The sequence below is a fragment of the Erinaceus europaeus genome, chromosome 23 (assembly GCF_950295315.1).
Source record: "Erinaceus europaeus chromosome 23, mEriEur2.1, whole genome shotgun sequence".
In the NCBI taxonomy this organism is placed as follows: domain Eukaryota; kingdom Metazoa; phylum Chordata; class Mammalia; order Eulipotyphla; family Erinaceidae; genus Erinaceus; species Erinaceus europaeus.
Genome location: NC_080184.1, coordinates 9,063,021 through 9,084,323, shown reverse-complemented (window position 1 = coordinate 9,084,323; position 21,303 = coordinate 9,063,021). Strand labels below are relative to the sequence as shown.

The following is a 21,303-nucleotide window of genomic DNA, read 5'->3' as shown; positions in this document are numbered from 1 at the left end:
GTCCTGAATTCAATCCTTGGCAGCACCTGTACCAGAGTTATGTCTGGTTCTTTCTCTCTCCTCCTTTCTCGTGAATGAATAAATAAATAAATAAATAAACAAACTAAATCTTTAAAACAAAGTCATGAAGAAAATCATTTGAGGTGCCAGGTGATGGAGCACCCTACTTAGTGTACAAGGTACAGTTTGCAAAGACCCAGGCTCAACGAGGGGAAGCTTCTTGAGTGGTGAAATAGTGTTGCAGGTGTTTCTCTGAGTCTCTGTCTCCTTTTTACCTCTTTATTTCTGACTTTCTCTACCAAATAAATAATATAGAGATTATTTTTAATTTTTTTAAATATTTGTTTATTCCCTTTTGTTGCCCTTGTTTTTTTATTGCTGTGGTTATTATTGTTGGATAGGACAGAGAGAAATGGAGAGAGAAGGGGAAGACAGAGAGGAGGAGAGAAAGATAGACACCTGCAGACCTGCTTCAACGCTTGTGAAGCGACTCCCCTGCAGGTGGGGACTCAAGGGCTACCGGTCCTTGCGCTTTGCACCACCTGCACTTAACCCAATTGTGCTACTGCCCAACTTCCTATTTTAACTTTTAAAGAGATAATATACATTTGAAATATATTCTTTCTTTCTCTCTTCCTTTTGTGTGTCTGTGTGTATTTATGTGTCTGTATGAGACTAAGCCTTCTTTGGTCTGCATAGTGGTAAAATTTCACTGCTCCCAGTGGACTTTTTGTTTTCATTTTTCCCCCAATAAAGAGTAAAATAATGCTGGGGAGACAGCATAGTCATTATGCAAAACTTTTGTGCCTGATGCTCCAAGATCCCAGATTCATTCCCCGGCCTCAGCATAAGCCAGAGCTGAGCAGTGCTCTGGTCTTTCTTTGTATCTCTGTGTCTCTCATTAAAATAATTTTTTAAAAAAGAATAAAAGATAAAGAGGAAGAGAGACAAATGGAGAAAAACCACACCACCACACTGCTTAGGAAGCTTCCTCACTGCATGGTGCTCCATACCTGATCCTGCTCAACACAAGATGTGCACTCTCTCTCCCAGGTGAGCTATCTCCCAGCCTCAGCCTATTTCTTTCTTTTTTTTTTTTTTCCTCCAGGGTTATTGCTGGGCTCGGTGCCTGCACCATGAATCCACCGCTCCTGGAGGCCATTTTTCCCCCTTTTTGTTGCCCTAGTTGTTGCAGCCTCGTTGCGGTTATTATTGCCATTGTTGACGTTGCTTTTGTTGTTGAATAGGACAGAGAGAAATGGAGAGAGGAGGGGAAGACAGAGAGAGAGGGGAGAGAAAGACAGACACCTGCAGACCTGCTTCACCGCCTGTGAAGAGACTCCCCTGCAGGTGGGGAGCCTGGGGCTCGAACCGGGATCCTTAGCCGATCCCTGCGCTTTGCACCACATGCGCTTAACCCACTGCGCCACCGCCCGACTCCCCAGCCTATTTCTTTGTTACCAACATGCAGGAGGTTTCCAGCACAGCACTTCTGGTCATGGGCCTAGAGGAGCAGCAGCATCACTCACAGGGGGATTAGGATGTGAGGGCCTGGTCCTATCTACAAACTCGTTGAATTATAATTTCTTAAGAGTAGGTCCCATAAAACTGCAGGATTTCTGGTCCCATTAAAGCTTGAGAAGGCAGGTTTATGGAATGTTACTCAGCACAGGGTTTCCATTAGAATCACAACAAAAAGCTTGCTCACAGCACAGCCTGTGGCCTCTTGCACTGATTCTGTTTCTGGTCTGGCTGTGACTATTAATATCATTTTAGTTTAAACTTGCAGGCAATGTAAAGGTGAGAACTAAGGTAAGAGGGGAGACTCTCAGACAGTGGATCTATCCTGAGTATGGGTGCTTGGACCTGGAGTCGGAGCCTGTCCATGTTGGTGGATAAGGGAAAGGCTGGATGGCCTTAGACATACTGATCAGGTTGGGGGGTTTTATTTATAAAAAGGAAGGATTGACAAAGCCATAGGATAAGAGGGGTACAACTCCACACAATTTCCACCACCAGAACTCCATATCCCATCCCCTCCCCTGATAGCTTTCCTATTCTTTAACCTTCTGGGAGTATGGATCCAAAGTTATTGTGGGATGCAGAAGGTGGAAGGTCTGGCTTCTGTAATTGCTTCCCCAATGAACATGGGCATTGATGGGCCGATCCATACTCCCAGCCTGTCTCTCTCTTTCCCTAGTGGGGCAGGGCACTGGGGAATTGGAGCTCCAGGACACATTGGTGGGGTTGTCTGTCCAGGGAAGTCTGGTCGGCATCATACTAGCATCTGGAACCTGGTGGCTAAAAAGAGTTAACATACAAAGCCAAACAAATTGTTAAACAGTCATGAACTAAAGGCTGGAATAGTGCAGATGAAGAGTTGGGGAGGTCTTCCATTTTGTGGCTAGCTAGTAGGTATATTTTAGTTATATTCCAAAGGGCCTATGGCTATATTTGTTGTTGGTGGTGGGTTTTTTCCCCCCCTTTTTTCTTTTTTCCCCTGAGCCTGAAATCTGATATGCAGGTGGATCCAAGTTATTGTCTGGGGAGATGATGTCAAGGCTGTAAAAAGGACCAGAAAGCTGGATCAGGGAAGAAAGTAGCTCCCTAATATAGGAAAGGGGTATAAATATTGTTGGCTGTAAACCTCATTGATTTGATGTGGTCTGGGGCCCATATTCAGCTTAGGAGCCTGTGTGACCTCTGCGTACCTATAGATCTGAGCTCACATTCTGTGGTCATCAGTAGGAACATTCCAAGCTGCCCCAATTTCAGGACCCATCTTCCTCAAGTGTAGCATAGAGTATGTTATCCAGCCTCCCGATGGAGAATGGAACATTCTCTACCATTGTTAATCTAAGTCGAGGGCAAGGTCCTATGGCGGCCCACAATGGGGTCTATTGTGTTGTTTCTGATAGACATGACCAGTAACAATGGGGAGAGGGGCTTATTCGAGGTCTAGGCCCATCATGTGTGTTTGGGAATCTCAGGACTCCCCAAATAGGGCCCCGTCTGATGGGGTGGCCTGATAGTGACTAAAAAGTTATCCTTAAAGGATCTTATACCATTCCTTACATCTTGTACCATGTGTGCTTAACCCAATGTGCTGCCATCCAGCTCCCAAGGAAACTTTTTCTTTTCTTCCCTTCCCTTTCCTTTCTTTGCTTCCTTCCTTTTTTTTTTTTTCCTCTTCTTTTTTCACCAGAGCACTGCTCATCTCTGGTTTATGGTGGTGCAGGGGTTTGAATTTAGGGCTTTAGAGCCTCAGGCATGAGAGTTTCTTTGCATAACCATTACACTATCTACCCCCACCCTCCTATTTTTTTGACTGTTGTAATGAAGTCTGATGCTCCAATTATACCTTTGTTGTTTATGTTCTTTTTTAAAAATAAAAAATTATTGTATTTATTAGACAGACACGGCCAGAAATAGAAGGAAAGGGGAGAAAGAGCGACAGAGAGACACCTGCAGACCTACTTCACCACTTGTTAAGCTTTCCCCCTGCAGGTGGGGACCAAGGGCTCGAACACTGGTCCATGCATAATATAACATGTGTGCTCCACCAGGTGCATCACCCCCCAGCCCGCTGTTTATGTTCTTTTTTTTATTCTTTTTTTAAAAAATATATATTTATTTGTTTATTTTCCCTTTTGTTGCCCTTGTTTTTTTGTTGTTGTTGTTGTAGTTATTATTGTTGTTGTTATTGATGTCGTCGTTATTAGATAGGACAGAGAGAAATGGAGAGAGGAGGGGAAGACAGAGAGGAGGAGTGAAAGACAGGCACCTGCTGACCTGCTTCACCACCTGTGAAGCAACTCTCCTGCAGGTGGGCAGCCTGCAGCTCGAACCAGGATCCTTACGCCAGGCCTTGTGCTTTGCACCACATGCACTTAACCCACTGTGCTACAGCCCAACTACCCTGTTGATGCTCTTACTCCTGCACTGATTCTGTTTCTAGTTCTGGCTGTGAATAACAGCATCATTTTAGTTTAGACAGCAGGCAATGTAAAGATGAGAACTGAAGTAAGTGGGGAGACTCAGACAGTGAATCTAGATTTGCATTGAGTCAAAGAGATGTTGTAAATGACGTCCAATTAAAATTACTTGTCAAGCAAAAAATAAGGAGTTAAAGCAAGGCATTTATTCTTTTGCAAAAGGGCTTGCCGCCAACAGTAGCTGTCAGGCAGCAGTGCCCCCCCCCCCCCTCAGCCTTTTCCCATCTTTTATACCTGACGCAGAATTATCTCCTCCACCCCTGGGCTAGGCTTCAGAGCTCACAATCTCCTCATTGCCTAAATAAAGAAAGGAGGAAGAGAGTGAGGGTCTCTAACCATCTCTCACAGAGAGATTCCAAGGACAGGTCTACATGGAGAGGCAGGTCGGTACAGCCCACATTCCCCATCACTGAAGCAGAATCTGAGGCTTCGAGGGCTTTCTAATAAAAACTCACATTTGGAGGTCATTGTTCCAGAAACTCTCCTTACACAACAGTGGATTAAAAAGTTGGACCATTTATCAGAAGCACCTTGGCGGTAGTGCTCCAGGCATCCATCCGCCATTTACTTCTCCTGGGAAGTAAATATGTGCGACTCTGCTAGCCGGTAAACTTTTAGACCCCTCTACAGCCATGAGCAACCTTTACCAGAGCTTATAATTTTTAATCTTTTTTTTTTGTCTTTCTCTTTCTTTTTATTATTATTATTTATTTATTTTAAAAAGGAGACATTAACAAAACCGTTGGATAGGAGGGGTACAACTCCACACAATTCCCATCTTATGGGACTAAACTTTGATAACCATATTCAGAATTTATAGACCTAGTGTACACTTAACCCTTGATGATAAGTGCTTATTTTGCCTTTTACCTGTTTCACCCTAATAAACCATGTATTGATTAAACCAGAAAAAAAAAAAAGTTGGACCATTTATCCATTTCAGTGTCCTTCTTGCAGGTGACATATCATCTAAGTGAAGAGACTGCACTGCTATTTCAAAAGACTGTTCTAAAGATGCAGCTGTGATTACTCCAGATATTCTCACCTGAGAATGAAAGAGAAAAAAAAAGAATCCACAGGTTCTTTGGTATGTGTCCTGTTCCTGTTCAGAAGCTGTGTGCTCTGTTCTCTTCCTAAAATGGAATGCATGTAGAAATGACAGGTTAATTCCCTGCTTTTATTTTCTGAGACTTTTTTTTCTCTCTGAAATATAGGAAAAATGAATGACAGCTACTGGTATGATGCTGACCTGTTCTGTCAAAGTATCTCCATGTCATTTTCCCATGCAGTTGGAGATCCCATAGTTACTACTAGCCAGAAACCTTAGAAGCACGCATATATAGTGTACTGTTGAGCTTCCACATTTTGGGACTATTACTAACCTTTTGTTTATTATTTTTTAATATTTATATATTTATTCCCTTTTGTTGCCCTTACTGTTCTATTGTTGTAGTTATTATTGTTGTCTTCGTTGTTGGATAGGACAGAGAGAAATGGAGAGAGGAGGAGAAGACAAAGAGGGAGAGAGAAAGATAGACACCTGCAGACCTGCTTCACTGCCTGCAGGTGGGGAGTCAGAGGCTCAAACCAGGATCCTTACGCCAGTCCTTGCGCTTTGCGCCACATGCACTTAACCCACTGTGCTACCCCCCTACTCCCTGAACCTTTATATCTTTTTTGTTGTCTAGACTAGAGAAATTCGCAGCTATTGTGTCCTGAAGAATGCTTTCTTCTCTTTCCTCTGGTAAGCCAATAATGCCTATATGATTTCTTTTGAAGTTATCCCATAGGTCTCTGTTAGTGTTTTCAATATCACTTTTTGAGATCTCTTACTTCTTTTTTAGTTTGTCTCTAATTTGTCCTTGATCTTGCTGATTCTGTTTTCAGCCTCATTGATTCCATTCTCTCTCCCCTGTACTGTTTTCTGGAGTTCATCTATTTTGTTACCCTGTGCTGATACTGTTTTAGCTTGTTCAGCTAATTATGTTCTTAGCTCAGCTATTTCAGCTTTCAGCTCTCTAATCCCCTTGAGATAATTAGTGTTTTCTTCCAGAGTCTCATTTGCTGTTTCTGCATTTCTGATGGCAATTCTTTCAAACTCTTTACTCACTTCTGTGATTATTTCCTTAACTAGTGTTTGGATGTTGACCTCATTATTTTGTGCTTCAACCTTTGGGGGGCTTTTTAGCTGGACTCTTGTCATTTCTATATAGTATAGAAAAGTACTGTCTCAGTACTTTTCCAATTACTGATCACTTTTGCCTGGATTGACTTGTATCTAAGTAAGGTAATTAAAGAGTTCACAGTTGTGGAAATTAACAGTTGTTTCAATATTATTTCAATCCCTCAGTTGGAGCACAGAGGCTATTAAAAGCCTCTTTTGTTCTTCCCTGTAGGATATGGGAGCCGGAGAGCTTTTAAACTATTAAGTAGGCTTCTTAGCTTAATCACTCACTCCTGACCAAGAGATAAAGCAGGGAGGGTGGGGGAGTGTTTATGCAAAGAGACTCTCACACCCCAAGGATCCAAAGCTCCAGGCTCAGTTCAGCTTCTCTGCCAAGCCCTGCAGCACTGCTGGGCCCTGTGAGTTTCTAAGCAAGTCCCATTTATAGTCTGTAGGTTCTGAGGCAATTCTTCACCATGTTCTCATCAGGAGAACAATGTAGAAAAGCTCCCACTATACAGCCCCACTGCTAGGCCATTGAGGTGTAGATCTTCTCCTGAGTTTCCTGGTCAGTTCTCTGTCCACCAAGTGTCAGCACAGGGCCTCCCCCCTGATGCTCCAGCCTCTGAGGGCAGTAGCAGTGGAGACTCACAGTTGCATTTGGTGAGTCTTAGGGGAGTCCTCTCCTCCCGTCAGCCATCTTTTTGCTGGTAAAACAGACAGGAGGTGGTGTCTCAACTGGTAAAAGGCTGGACTGTTACCAACCACTTAATCTTTCCCTAAGCTCCTCTCTGTCCACAAGCCACACGTGTTTGCACAGACCAGTGGTTCCTGAAGTTGTTCTAGTCCTGTCTTGTTGAGGTCCCAGGTGGTCTCCTTTGGTATTCCTAGTTGACCCGGGAGAGCGGAGAGGAGAGAAACACAGCTGCTGCTGCTTTGTAGCCCCGCCTCTGGAAGTCCCCCTAACCTCCAGAATTTATTTTGTAATACAGAACACAAAACACAGGCTGAGGAGACAGTATAATAGTTATGCAAAATGCTTACATTTCTGAGGCACTCAGTTCCCTGATTCAATCCCTATCACTCAGCCAGAGCTGAGTAGTACACCCGTGTGTGTGTGTGTGTGTGTGTGTGTGTGTGTTTGATTAATATAAATAAAATGTGTTGGTCAACAGTTTGACCAATAACTCTCTTGTCAACCACCAGGTTCCAGATGCTAGCATGATGCCGACCAGACTTCCCTGGACAGACAACCCCACCAATATGTCCTGGAGCTCCAATTCCCGAGAACCCTTCCCCACTAGGGAAAGAGAGAGACAGACTGGGAGTATGGATCGACCTGTCAATGCCCATGTTCAGCGGGGAAGCAATTGCAGAAGCCAGACCTTCCACCTTCTGCAACCCACAATGACCTTGGGTCCATACTCCCAGAAGGTTAAAGAATAGGAAACTTATCAGGGGAGGTGATGGGATACAGTGTTCTGGTGGTGGGAATTGTGTGAAGTTGTACCCCCTCTTATCCTATGGTTTTGTCAATGTTTCCTTTTTATAAATAAATTTTTTTAAAAAATAAAATATTTTGAGAAACATATGTAGACTAGGAGCTGGACAGTAGTGCAACTGGTAAAGTAGACTACTACAGTGTTCAAGGACCTAGGTTCAAGCCCCCCTGCCTAGAGGGGAAAACCTTCATGAATGGTGGGGCAATGCTTCAAGGATCTGTTGTGTTTTGTTTTGTTTTTTTACCAGAGCACTGCTCAGCTCTGGCTTATGGCAGTGTGGGGGATTGAACCTGGGACATGAATGAGAGCCTCAGGCATGAAAGTCTCTTTGCATAATCATTATGTTATACCCCCACTGGAGTATCTGCTTTTCTTTCTCCCTCTGCACCCCCACCTTCCTTGTAGATTATCTGTCACTAGTCAATAAATAAATAAATAAATAAAATATTTGTAAATAGAGGCTGGTGCACATGTTATAATGCACATGACCCCAGGTTTGACTCCCGGGCCCCCACCTGCAGGGGGGAAAGTTTGCAAATAATTAAGCAGGGCTTTGGGTGTCTCTCTGTCTCTTGCCCTCTCTGCCTCCCCCTTCTCTCTTGATTTCTGGCTATCTCTAGCTAATAAATAAATATAATAAAAGTTACTAAAATATTTTTTTAAATTGAAGTACAATAAATAGAAACTGCTGCTGGCACACCTGGCTGAGCACATGCATTACCATATACAAGGTTCCTGCTTCAAGACCTTCCTTAGTCCTTGTCTAGAGAGGGAAAACTTCATAAATACTACAAAAGTGCTATAGGTCTCTCCCTCCCTCTCTCTCTCTCTCTTTTTTTTTAATGTTTTTTAACACCAGAGCACTGCTCAGCTCTGTCTTATGGTGGTACGGGGATTGAACCTGGGACTTCGGAGCCTCAGGCATGATAGTCTCTTTGCATAACCATTATGCTATCTACCCCCACCCTCTCTCTTTTGATTATTAAACTGTCTCAAACTTTATTTGCCCTGTCAAATAAAAAATAATTTGGGGAGTTGGGCGGTAGCACAGCGGGTTAAGCACACATGGCACGAAGTGCAAGGACCAGCATAAGGATCCTGGTTCGAGCCCCTGGCTCCCCACTTGCAGGGGAGCGGCTTCACAGGTGGTGAAGCAGGTCTACAGGTGTCTCTTTCTCTCCCCCTCTCTGTCTTCCCCTCCTCTCTCCATTTCTGTCTGTCCTATCTAACAACGACAACATCAATAACAACAATAATAACTACTACAACAAGGGCAACAAAAGGGAAAATAAATAAATATAAAAAATTATTTTAAAAATGGCCACTGGATTGATGCATTCCTCATGTAGGCCTCTGACCCCAGTGATAATCTTGTTAAGATATGAGTTATATGAAGCTTGACATTTTGATGTAACTACTCCCTACTTCTTGGGGCTGCCCTGGAAGGATGCCTATGAACCTGGTCAATGGCAACTGTCAATTTGCAGTTTGCACAAGGCTCTGGCTGTCCAGGCAACCACACTGACCTGCAATGCGTGACTAATTCAGAGAAAGATCTGAAATTCTTGCTGATTCCAGATCAGGTCTGGAGGTCCCTGCATGACACAAAGAAATACAGGGGCACAGACAGCTCTTGATCGTCTGCCTCCTCTCGATGTTGGATCAATTTCTGAGAAGCCTGTGGGCCCAAAGCTTCTATAGGGAACTAATTAGTTTCCCAAGATTCCCTGCAGGACAGCCCTCTCTTTCTACTCTGTGACTGCTGGGTAGGGGGGAGTTAGGGGTTAGATGCTGCTCTGCTCACTCAGAGGAAACCCTGACCTAGCCAGGTGCAGAGTGATGCCCCCCCTCCCCCAGTAGCCAGGCTACTTCAGGTCCAGTTAAAAAAGAATGCAGGACAAGCAAAAGGAAAGCTTGAGGTTATGCAAACAGATTTTCATGCCTGAGGCTCTGGGGTCCCAGGTTTAATTCCTTGCCAAAACTAAGCAGCGCTCTGGTTAGGGGGGGGAAAATGCAGCCTTGATATTTGTTGGCTCAAATACCAATCCCTGTGGTCCGGGAGGTGGCACAGTGGTAAAGCTGGACTCTTAAGCATGAAGTCCCGAGTTCGATCCCCAGCAGCACATGTGCCAGCCAGAGTGACGTCTGGTTCTTTCTCCTATCTTTCGCATAAATAAGTAAAAAAAAATAATAAAAGAAAAGGGAGTGGGCAGTAGCGCAGCGGGTTAAGCGCACGTGGCGCCAAACACAAGGACCGGCTTAAGGATCCAGGTTCAAGCCATTGGCCCCCCACCTGCAAGGGAGTCGCTTCACAGGCGGTGAAGCAGGTCTGCAGGCATCTATCTTTTCCCTTCTCTCTGTCTTATCCAACAACCACAACAGAAATAACAATAGCAACAACAAAAAAATGGCCTCCAGGAGCAGTGGATTCATAGTGCAGGCACTGAGCCCCAGTGATAACCCTGGAGGCTGGGGGGTGAGGGGGGAGCAGAGAGAAACATAGACCAACAAATGGAGGGATGGAATATCAGAGGAAGGGGTTTGGTGTAGAGAGGAGCACTCACAAAATAGATGTGAGTCTGAAGACCTTCAAGTCCCCAGCCCATATCAGACAAGGACACTAACTGCTAGAGTTTAAACATCCCACCCCATTCTAGATGCTGGACAGGACCCAGGAATATAGGGTAGACTGTGCAAATGGTTATAGGTAACTATAGATAGTCTGAGAGTGAGAGATATAGTTATTGTTGAGTGGAGAGAGGACTCTGCTCACACCACGTAATTGGGTGCTGGAGGCACCAACTCACTTCCACACTGGCTGAGTTGACCTGGTAAGGAACAACCTACCCATTTCCTGAATCACCCCTCTGTGTAGGCCTGGGTTCTGTTCACACACCAGCCTCTATTGATGTGGTCTGGGGCCCATATTCAGCTTAGGAGCCTATGTGACCTCTGCATCCCTGTAGATCTGAGCTCACATTCTCTGGTCATCAGTAATAACATTCCAAGCTGCCCCAATATCAGGACCCATCTTCCTCAGGAATATTCTCTACAGTTGTTGATCCAAGTTGAGGGCAAGGTTCTACGGGGGCCCACAAAGGGGTCTATTGTGTTGTTCTTGATAGAAATGACCGGTAACAATGGGGAGAGGGATTTATTTGAGGTCTAGGCCCATCATGTGTGTTTGAGAATCTCAGGACTCCCCGAATAGGGCCCCAGGACAAAGATTTTTCATGACTGATGTTCTGAGGTACCAGGTTCAATCCCAGACATCCCCATACTATTATGATTAAAATGTTAAATACAAAAATAAGACCTTAAAATAGGTCCAATAGTCTGGTGAACTTGTTAGGTTCCAGGTTCCAGCCCTGCCCCTACCATATTGAAGGAAGCTTCTATACTGGTCTCTTTCTGTGACTCTGTTTCTATATAATAATAATAATAATAATAATAATTTAAAAGCCTTAAAGATACTTCACTGTGCCCTAGCTTCCCTGCTCCCAGCAGGTGTCCTTTCTCATCCCATTTCCAGGAATATAGCAATCATGCTTGAGGGCAGGGATTCTCTAGTTTTGGCTTCTGTGTTCTCTACAAGGCAATAAGAGCTCAGCATGAATGACTAAAGGTTACACTCTCTGTAGGTAGGCAGATGCAAATGTGAGTCTATGTTGAGTGCTGAGCACACTTGCCTCTAGCACTGTTTTTTTTTTCCTCTTTTATTAGTGACTTAATATTGATTTACAAAATTATAAGATAACAGGAGTACAATTCCATACTGTCCCCACTGATTCGCTCCACTGGAAACTGCAGTAGTTCTCCCAAGGTCACAGATATGGGTTGAATATATATATATATATATATATATATCCCCATTTCTTTATTTCCTTTTTTCTTTCTTTCTTTCTTATTTCTTTATTGGGGAATTAATGTTTTACAGTTGACCGTAAATACAATAGTTTGTACATGCTTCTTTTTTTTCCCCTCTAGGGTTATTGCTGGGGCTCAGTGCCTGCACTATGAATCCACTGCTCCTAGAGGCAATTCTTTTTCTTTTTGTTGCCCTTGTTTATCATTGTTGCTGTCATTATTATTGTTATTACTGCTGTCGTTGTTGCTGGATAAGACAGAGAGAAATGGAGAGAGATGGGGAAGACAGAGAAGGAGAAAGAAAGACACCTGCAGACCTGCTTCACCGCTTATGGGGAACCAGAGGCTCGAACCGAACCGGGATCCTTCCGCAGGTCCTTGCACTTCTCGCCACGTGTGCTTAACCTGCCCTGCTGGAGTACCACCCAGCCCCCAGCACTGTTCAAACCCTTGGTATATGGTGGGTACCATGATAAGCTCTGAGCAAGCATCATCTTTTTTTTAAATTTTTTTTTATTATCTTTATTTACTGGATAAAGACAGCCAGGAATCAAGAGGGAGTGGGTGATAAGAGAGACAGAGAGACACCTGCAGCCCTGCTTCACCACTCATGAAGCTTTCCCCCTGCAGGTGGGGACCAGGGGCTCGAACCTGGGTCCTTGTACGTTGCAATACGGGTGCTCAACCAGGTGCGCCACCACCCAGCCCTCGAGCAAGCATCATCTTAAACTGGTTCATTCAGCACTTCACCTAAAGCTCTTCTCTGGCCAGATGCTGGAGGCTATAGCTTTGGGTAAGATCTGGTAAGAGAAGAGACAGCAGGCAAACCCATGAGTAAATGAATGAACACATAAATTAGCTAATTGTAGCCTGGGCTAGAACTGAAGCAAGCCAGGTCAGGAGACCTCAGCACTCAATGGGCAAGGCAGGAAGTGGGTGTGGTAGCTGCTTTGGATAGGGTGGTCAGAGAAGTGGTGAAGCAGGAAGCTTTCAAAACCAAACCTCTCAGGCAAATAAAGTCAGAGATGGTCTCCTGATTAACAACAGTCTATGAAAACTCACTATTGCCCTTCTCCATTTTTTTTCTCTCCCCACCTCTTTCACAAGAGCTTCACTTATCACTCAGCCCCAGCAATTGAACCTTCTAAGCTCATTATGGCCCCCTGATCACATCAAATCGATGGGGTTTGCAGTCAGCAATATTTTATACCCATTTCCCACATTAGGGAGCTTCCATGAATGGAGCTCAATCTCTGGGGCCCCAAGTATCTCAGGAGTGGAGTCCCCATATCCTATTGGAAGGTGCAGTTAGCAAATGCTTGATTCCAGGAACAATGTCCTGTGAAGATTCTTACTTCCTGGTTGAGAGCAGGGTGTCCTGCTGTGCCCTCAGGCCCCTGCCCTGCCTCCAGGAACAAAGCAGCCATACAAATCAGTTCTGCAGTTTTGGCTTCCCAGCCCAGAAACGATGATGATGTCAAAAGATCAAGTCCATATTTCTTTCTTTTTTTTTTTTTTTGGGGGGGGCGGTTAGGGGGAGACTGGGAAGAAAGCATAGTAGTTACACAAACAACTTTCATGCCTGAGGTCCCATGGTCCCAGGTTCCCATCACCACCATAAGCCAGAGCTGAGCACTACTCTGGTCTTTCTGTGTCTTTCCTCTCTGTATCTTGCAAGCCCTAAGTCCATCCTACTTCTTACCCAGTTGTTAGATTCTCGGTAAGCTATCTCCACATCAGTCACTCCTTTCCTACAATCCTCTGTAGGAAATCCTCTGGCTACAATCCTCTGGCTTCTACAATCCTCTGGCTTCCATGGCCAATGGTAGTGGTTTCCAGACATGCCTGTTCAGCAAGGAGACTTCCTCTCACCTGTCTTTATAGACTAAGTACAGGCTGAGCAGCAGAGAGTGGGGCAAATGGCACCTGTGACTTTGAAGCCCTATATTTTTGGGAAAACCATCCTCCCAAAGACAGGAAAGACAGAAGTGCAGTCTCTACCTCTCCCACTTATTGAGGGGGCTGAGAGGAAGAAGGTTGAGGGCAAGGATTATGACCAGTAGGAGTCTGCCCTAGGAAAGGAACACTCTGGGACCGGATGTTGGCACACCTGGTTGAGCGCACATGTTACAGTGCTCAAGAATCCGTCTTCGAGCCCCTGATCCCCACCTGCAGAGGGAAAGCTTTGCAAGTGGTAAAGCAGGGCTGCAGGTGTCTCTCTTTCTCTCTCCCCCTCGTATCTCCTCTACCCTTTTGATTTCTGGCTGTCTATCCAATAAATAAAGATAATAAAAAAAATTTATCAAAAAAATTTTTTAAATTTATTTCTTTATTGGGGAATTAATGTTTTAATTCAACAGTAAATACAATAGTTTGTACATGCATAACATTCCCCAGTTTCCCATATAACAATACAACCCCCACTATGTCATTTATCATCATTCATGGACCTGTATTCTCCCCACCCACCCACCCACCCCAGAGTCTTTTACTTTGGTGCAATACGCCAATTCCATTTCAGGTTCTACTTGTGTTTTCTTTTCTGATCTTGTTTTTCAACTTCTGCCTGAGAGTGAGATCATCCCATATTCATCCTTCTGTTTCTGACTATTTCACTCAACATGATTTTTTCAAGGTCCATCCAAGATTGGCTGAAAACGGTGAAGTCACCATTTTTTACAGCTGAGTAGTATTCCATTGTGTATATAGACCACAACTTGCTCAGCCACTCATCTGTTGTTGGACACCTGGGTTGTTTCCAGGTTTTGGCTATTACAAATTGTGCTGCCAAGAACATATGTGTACATAGATCTTTTTGGATGGATGTGTTGGGTTCCTTAGGATATATCCCCAGGAGAGGAATTGCAGGATCATAGGGTAGGTCCATTTCTAGCCTTCTGAGAGTTCTCCAGACTGTTCTCCACAGAGGCTGGACCAATTGACATTCCCACCAGCAGTGCAGGAGGATTCCTTTGACCCCACACCCTCTCCAGCATTTGTGCTGTTACCTTTTCTGATGTATGACATTCTCACAGAAGTGAAGTGATATCTTATTGTTGTCTTTATTTGCATTTCTCTGACAATCAGAGACTTGGAGCATTTTTTTCATGTGTTTCTCGGCATCAAAAAATTTTTTAAAAAGGAAGGGAACACTCTGAGCCAAGAAGGTCCCCTGCTTCAGACACACAGACATTATCGAAAGCGTGAATCTTACGGGTGTTGGAAGCAAGATCCCTGGCAAGGATACCTTACCTTGGAATTGGGGAACAGACTACACACACACACACACACACACACACACACACACACACACACACACACACACCATAGAGCTTCGAGGATATTCCCAACACCTGAATCCCATGGGTGTTCTTGCAAAGCCCAAGTCCCTGGCAGCTCCCAACCACTTTCCTTCCAGGCAGACACCCTTTACCTCAGGGACCCCACCCTACCCCCACTGGGATGGTTAGCCTTGATCCCTCTTCTATCTAGAGCAGTCATCTTTTTCCACTTCTATCTCTCCTCCCTGTTCATTCCAACTCCCTCTTCCCCGCCTCCCATCCTCTGTTCTGTTTTCTAGTGACTGAACCCACCTCCCACCCCTAATTCCCTCCCTCATCATCTGACTGATCTGTGTGCTGGGGGAATGGAGGGGGTCGGAGAATTCCTAACTTGGTCTGATGGGTCTGCCTGGAGGTTGCTCTTCCTGGCAGCAGAAAATGCCACCTGGGGGAAGTCAGTGGTAGCACAGAGAGTTAAGCGCATGTGGCGCAAAGCACAAGGACCCACTTAAGGATCCGGGTTCGAGCCCCCGGCTCCCCACTTGCAGGGGAGTCACTTCACAGGCAGTGAAGCAGGTCTACAGGTGTCTATCTTTCTCTCCCCCTCTCTGGCTTCCCCTCCTCTCTCCATTTCTCTCTGTCCTATCTAACAATGACATCAGCAACAATAATAACTACAATAACAATAGAAAAACAAGGGCAACAAAAAGGGAAAAACAAATATAAATAAATAAATTTTAAAAACAAAAAGAAAATGCTACCTGGGATGGGCAGGGCTAGGAGCTGGGCTTCAGGGAAGCAGGGTGTGTGTCCTAGTCAGGACTTCTTAGGGCTCTCACCCAGTACCAGCAGTTCCTGGAACTTCTACACTGACCTCCTCTATACTGCACCCCTCCCCATCTGTACCCCTAACACAGCACTGACCACACTGCACCATGGCCAGGGCCCACTTCATCACCAGGCATAGAGAAGTGAATGAATCCCTCTTTAACTGTCGTTCATTTCCAGACTTCCCTTCCCTTGTAGACCATTCTGTTCTCTGGGGAGGAATCTGCCCCCTCCCCAGCCTGGAGCTGGTCACTAATTCAGTGACCTAGATTTGCCTAATGAATGAATAATTAAGCTGGACAGGACCTCAGGATGACCTTGAGCCCAGCCCCTCTACTCCCCATCCTCCTAGTCTGATGTGCAATCCCTCCAGAGTAAGTCATCATTCTCTTCCTCCCTCTTGGTGACTTCTGAATCCTGGGAGTGTCAATCACAGAGAAGTCCAGGACCCCCCCACCCCTGCCTGCTCCAGATTTTTCAAGTTCCTTTTGGGCTCCAGTCTTGCTCCATGGTGCCCTGAATGTGTGGGCTGCCTTTTCCTGCCATCACCCCCACCTTCTTTACCTTCTGCTTCAGTGTCACCTCCTTCAGGAAGCACTCTCCAATGTCCCTTCACTCAGCCCCAGCCCCTGAGTTACCCTTGAGTATCCATGCATGGCTGCCAGCTGATTCTTCCAAATCCACCTTATCCACAGAGGCCAGGGGTGGGGCAGTCATGTTAGGTGAGGAGCTGCTAGGGAGACAGGTGAGTCTGGGGCTGGCAGGAAGGGCAAGGGCAGCCCAGAGAAGGTGGGTATGCCCAAAGGGGGCATGTCATGTCTCACCTCCTCCTTGTGGAAGGTCAGGGGAGTGACAGGGTCTGCCCTAAGGACATACATACCTGTGAGCTATCAGTTAGGATTAAATCTAATGAGGGGGAGTTGGCTCTTCTGGTAGAGCACACATGTTAAAATGTGCAGGGACCTGGGTTCAAACCATCTGAAGGACTTCATGAGCAGTAAATCTGTGCTGCAAGTGCCTGTCTTCTTCTCTCCTTTAAATAGTCTATTTACTGTCCTCTTCCCGCAATCGGCCTAAGGTGACCCCCCCACACACAATGGTCCGCTACTCACTTGACCCAGAAAACCCAACGAAATCATGCAAGTCAAGAGGCTCAAACCTCCATATGCATTTCCAGAACACTTGAGAAACTGCCCAGGCCATCAAAAGCATGCATGTCCGAAAAGCCACCAAGTATCTGAAGGAAGTCACTCTACAGAAGCAATGTGTGTCTGTCGTTATAATGGTGGCATTGATAGGTGTGCCCCAGGCTAAACAATGGGGCTGGACTCAAGGTTGGTGGCCCAAGAAGAGTGCTGAGTTACTGCTGCACATGCTTAAAAACGCAGAGAGCAATGCTGAACTTAAGGGCCTAGATGTAGATTCCTTCGTCATTGAACATATCCAGGTGAACAAAGCCCCGAAGATGAGGTGCCGAATTTACAGAACTCATAGTCGGACTAACCCCTATATAAGCTCTCCCTGCCACGTTGAGATGATTCTCAATGAAAAAAGAGCAGATTGTCCCTAAACCAGAAGAGGAGGTTACACAGAAGAAAAAGATCTCCCAGAAGAAACTAAAGAGTCGGGAGTCGGGCGGTAGCACAGCGGGTTCAGTGCACGTGGCGCAAAGCACAAGGACTGGCTCAAGGATCCCAGTTCAAGCCCCTGGCTCCCCACCTGCAGGGGAGTTGCTTCATAGTCAGTGAAGCAGATCTGCAGGTGTCTATCTTTCTCTCCCCCTCTCTGGCTTCCCCTCCTCTCTCCATTTCTCTCTGTCCTATCTAACAATGATGACATCAATAACAACAACAATAATAAGTACAAAGATAAAACAAGGGCAACAAAAGGAAATAAATAAATATTAGAAAGAAACTAAGAAACAAACACTTATGGCCCAGGAATAAATTGAACATAAATGTAACTGAAACTAAAAATAAACAGTTTATTGACTTTATTTAAATGAGAGAGCTACAGAGAGAATAACCAGAGCAATACTCAGCTCTGACTTAGGGTGGTGCTGGGAATTGAACCAAAGACCTTAGAACCTTAGGCATAAAAAAATCTTTTTGGATAACCATTATCCTGTCTCCTTAGCCCCAGGAGACAGGATATTTTTCTCCAGGTTAATTGTTGGAGCTCAGTGCTGGCAATATGAATCCACTGCTTCTGGCAGCCTTTATTATTTTTTTTCTTCATCTTAATGGTTATGATAGAAAGAAATTGAGAGGAAGGGGAACTAGAGAGGGAGAGAGAGGGGCTGGGCAGTGGCGCACCTGGTTGAGCACATGTTACAATGTGCAAGGACCTGGGTTTAAGCCCCAGGTCCCAACCTGCAGGGGGAAAGCTTTGTAAGCGGTGAAGCAGGGCTGCAGGTGTATTTCCCTGTCTATCACCCCTTCCCCTCTTGATTTTTGGCTGTCTCTATCCAATAAATAAAGATAATTTTAAAAATTTAAAAAAAAACCCAGCTCCCCACCTGCAGGGGAGTCACTTCACAGGCAGTGAAGCAGGTCTGCAGGTGTCTATCTTTCTCTCCCTTTCTCTGTCTCCCCCTCCTCTCTCCATTTCTCTCTGTCCTATCCAACAATGACAACATCAATAACAACAACGATAATAACTACAACAATAAAAAAAGTTTAAAAAAAAAAGAGAGGGGGAGAGAGAGATAGACACCTTCAGACCTGCTTCACCATTTATGCAATGTCCCCCCTACAGGTGGGGAGCCAGGGGATCAAACCCAGATGCTTGCATGGGTCCTTGTGCTTTGTACTATGTGTGCTTAACCAGGTGCACCAATGCCCAATCCTCCACCCTTATTTCCCTCTCTATTTCCCCCTTCCCACTCAGTTTATCTCTGTCTCTATTTGATAATAATATAAAATAATTTTTAAATATTTTATTTATTAATTAATTAAAAAGATAGGAGGAGAGAGAAAGAACCAGACATCATTCTGGCACATGTGCTGCCAGGGATCGAACCCAGGACCTCATGCTTGAGAGTCCAAAGCTTTATCACTGCGCCACCTCCCAGACCACAATATAAAATAATTAGGCATGAGGTCCTCCCTGTACCCCCAGCTCAGTTCTGGGAAAGGAACAGCCCTCCCCTCTCTTTCCTAGACAGCTGAACTGAAGCTGGTGTGTATTGGGAGGTACCCCCTTCCTTCCAGACTTCCCCAGATTCATTGACATGTCTGCGCTACTTTGAAAAGACCTTCACCCAAGGAAAAAATGTGTCTTGTGTGTTGGGCTGTAGGGTCATGTGGCCTCCCAAAGCTGTGTGGCAGTGTGCAAGGAGACTGCCTTCTCTGAGCTCATTTGCCCCCCCCCCCAATAAACTGGGGCGATGGTTCAGAGACTCTGGGAGGGTTTGACAGCATAACTATGAAATAGTCCTATGACACATGGGACTAGCAGGTCTCCTGAACCCACTCACTGTTCTCACAAGACACAAGGTCTGAGACAAGTCTGGTTCACAGACAAGCATACAGGAAGGGGGCTTTCTCAGGAGGCTCAACTCTAAGGCTGGCTCAGGGGGAGGGGGCACTTCATGAGCCCTATCCAGTAACCAGCATTGAACCAAACTTCCTTCTGGCCAACTCACTCCCATACCCTCCCTTCACAGACCCACTCTCACAGAAGAACTAGAGCAGTGAGGGGCAACACCACATCAATCTACAATGGCCAATATGATGAGAAGATGAATGGAAGCGTGGAACCAGAGGCCAAGGGAGGGGAAAAGGAGAAAAAGCTGAGGGCAGAGCAGGGGAGGGTGGTGGGGGGTAGGGGGGGTTGGAGGAACAGGGAGGGCTGGGAAGAGATGCAGGACTGGGGAGATATGGGACAGTTTGAGAAGGCTGGGGAGTTGAGAAGGGTTGGAGAGAGATGGGGGATAAAATGTTGGGGAGGGCTAGGAAACATGGTGGGGGGGCTAAGACAAGCTGAGAATTAGGGAGAGATGGCAGACCTGGGGAGAGATGTGAAGGGCCTGGGGAAGAGATGGAGTCTGTGCAGGGCTGGGAAGATTTGGGGAGGCCTACCCCCATGACACTCTAACCTAGCTTAGCAGGCCAGCCCTGGGAATTCCACAGTGGCTTCAGAAGACCTTCAGGAGCATTTGTATGACTCAGGGAGCCTAGTTTGCTGAAAAGACCTGTACCCCTTCCCCAAATTTGGCAGAAGAGCTGCAAGGCAAGTCTTAGGACTCCCCTAACTCAATTTCCTTTTTTAAGTAATTTCTCTCTCTCTCTCTATTTTACTTGATAGGACAGATATTGAGAATAAATTGAGGCATGGGGTAGATATAGAAGAGAGAGAAATAGGGGGTCGGGCTGTAGCACAGCGGGTTAAGCGCAGGTGGCGCAAAGCACAAGGATAAGGATCCCGGTTCCAACCCCGGCTCCCCACCTGCAGGGGAGTCACTTCACAGGCGGTGAAGCAGGTGTGCAGGTGTCTATCTTTCTCTCCTCCTCTCTGTCTTCCTCTCCTCTCTCCATTTCTCTCTGTCCTATCCAACAACGACGACGACAACAATAATAACTACAACAATAAAACAACAAGGGCAACAAAAGGGAATAAATAAATAAAATATTTAAAAAAGAAGAAGAAGAGAAATAGACACCTACAGACCTGCTTCAACCCCAGTGAAATAAACCCCAAGTCCTTTGGCATGTTGATGTGTACACTCAACCAGGTGCACCACTGGCTGCCCCCTGACCTCAGTTTCTTCATCCGGAAAATGGAGCTGACAGAGAACTCTGAAGTTCTGTCCATCTTTATTCACTCCAAATTCCCAGCACCCCCATCACAGGGCTGGAGAAGCTGGCTCTGCAGAAAGGAAAGAAAGAGAGCTGGAAATACCTGAAGCAGCAGGGAGGGGGCGGTGGGCTGGGAGGGCCTCCAACATCACTGTGTCCATTTTCCCAGCCATTACAAACACCAGTGTTCCTCCATCCCCATGAAGCCAGATGAAGAACTGACCAGTCTTCCTGAGCCTGTGGGACTTTAAGATCCCGCCCCTTTACCTACACCCACAAGTGGCTGGCAGTGGCTGGTGCCCCTGGGAGGCCACTGAGGACAACTTTGATTCTGGGCTGCCCCCCAGAGAACAAATCTTTCTTTTTATTTTCTTATTTATTTGTCTGTTTATTTTAAAGACTTTTTCTTTTTCTTTTCTTCTTTTTTTTTTTTACTGTTGTAGATACTGTTGTCATCGTTGTTGGATAGGACAGAGAGAAATGGAGAGAGGAGGGGAAGACAGAAGAGGGAAGAGAAAGACAGACACCCGCCGACCGGCTTCACTGCCTGTGAAGCGACTCCCCTGCCTGTGAAGCAATTCCCCTGCAGGTGGGGAGCCGGGGGCTTGAACCGGGATCCTTGAGCCAATTTTTGTGCTTTGCGCCATGAGCGCTTAACCCGCTGCGTTACTGCCCCTCTACCCAGCCTCTTTTTATTATTTATATTTTATAGGCAAAAAGAGAAGCAAAAAGAGTGAAAAAGACCACAGCCCCAAAGCTTCCTCCAGTATGTTGGAGGCTGGGCTTGAACCTGGGCAGCACTCATGGAAAGCAGCACACTATCCAAGTGAACTATTTCCCTAGCCCTCAAGCCTCCCTTTGTAAAGG

At 45.7% G+C, this 21,303-nt stretch overlaps 1 non-coding gene and 1 pseudogene across 1 annotated transcript; one reads left to right on the top strand and one right to left on the bottom strand.

Annotated features, from left to right (window-relative positions):
* The first annotated feature begins 4,321 nt into the window (after positions 1-4,321).
* On the top strand, positions 4,322-19,826 carry LOC132535601 (large ribosomal subunit protein uL22-like; annotated as a pseudogene).
* LOC132535699 (small nucleolar RNA SNORA44) lies at positions 5,202-5,332 on the bottom strand. Its single transcript, XR_009547413.1, has one exon. It is a non-coding gene; the product is annotated as a small nucleolar RNA SNORA44 (small nucleolar RNA).
* Positions 19,827-21,303: the final 1,477 nt, after the last annotated feature.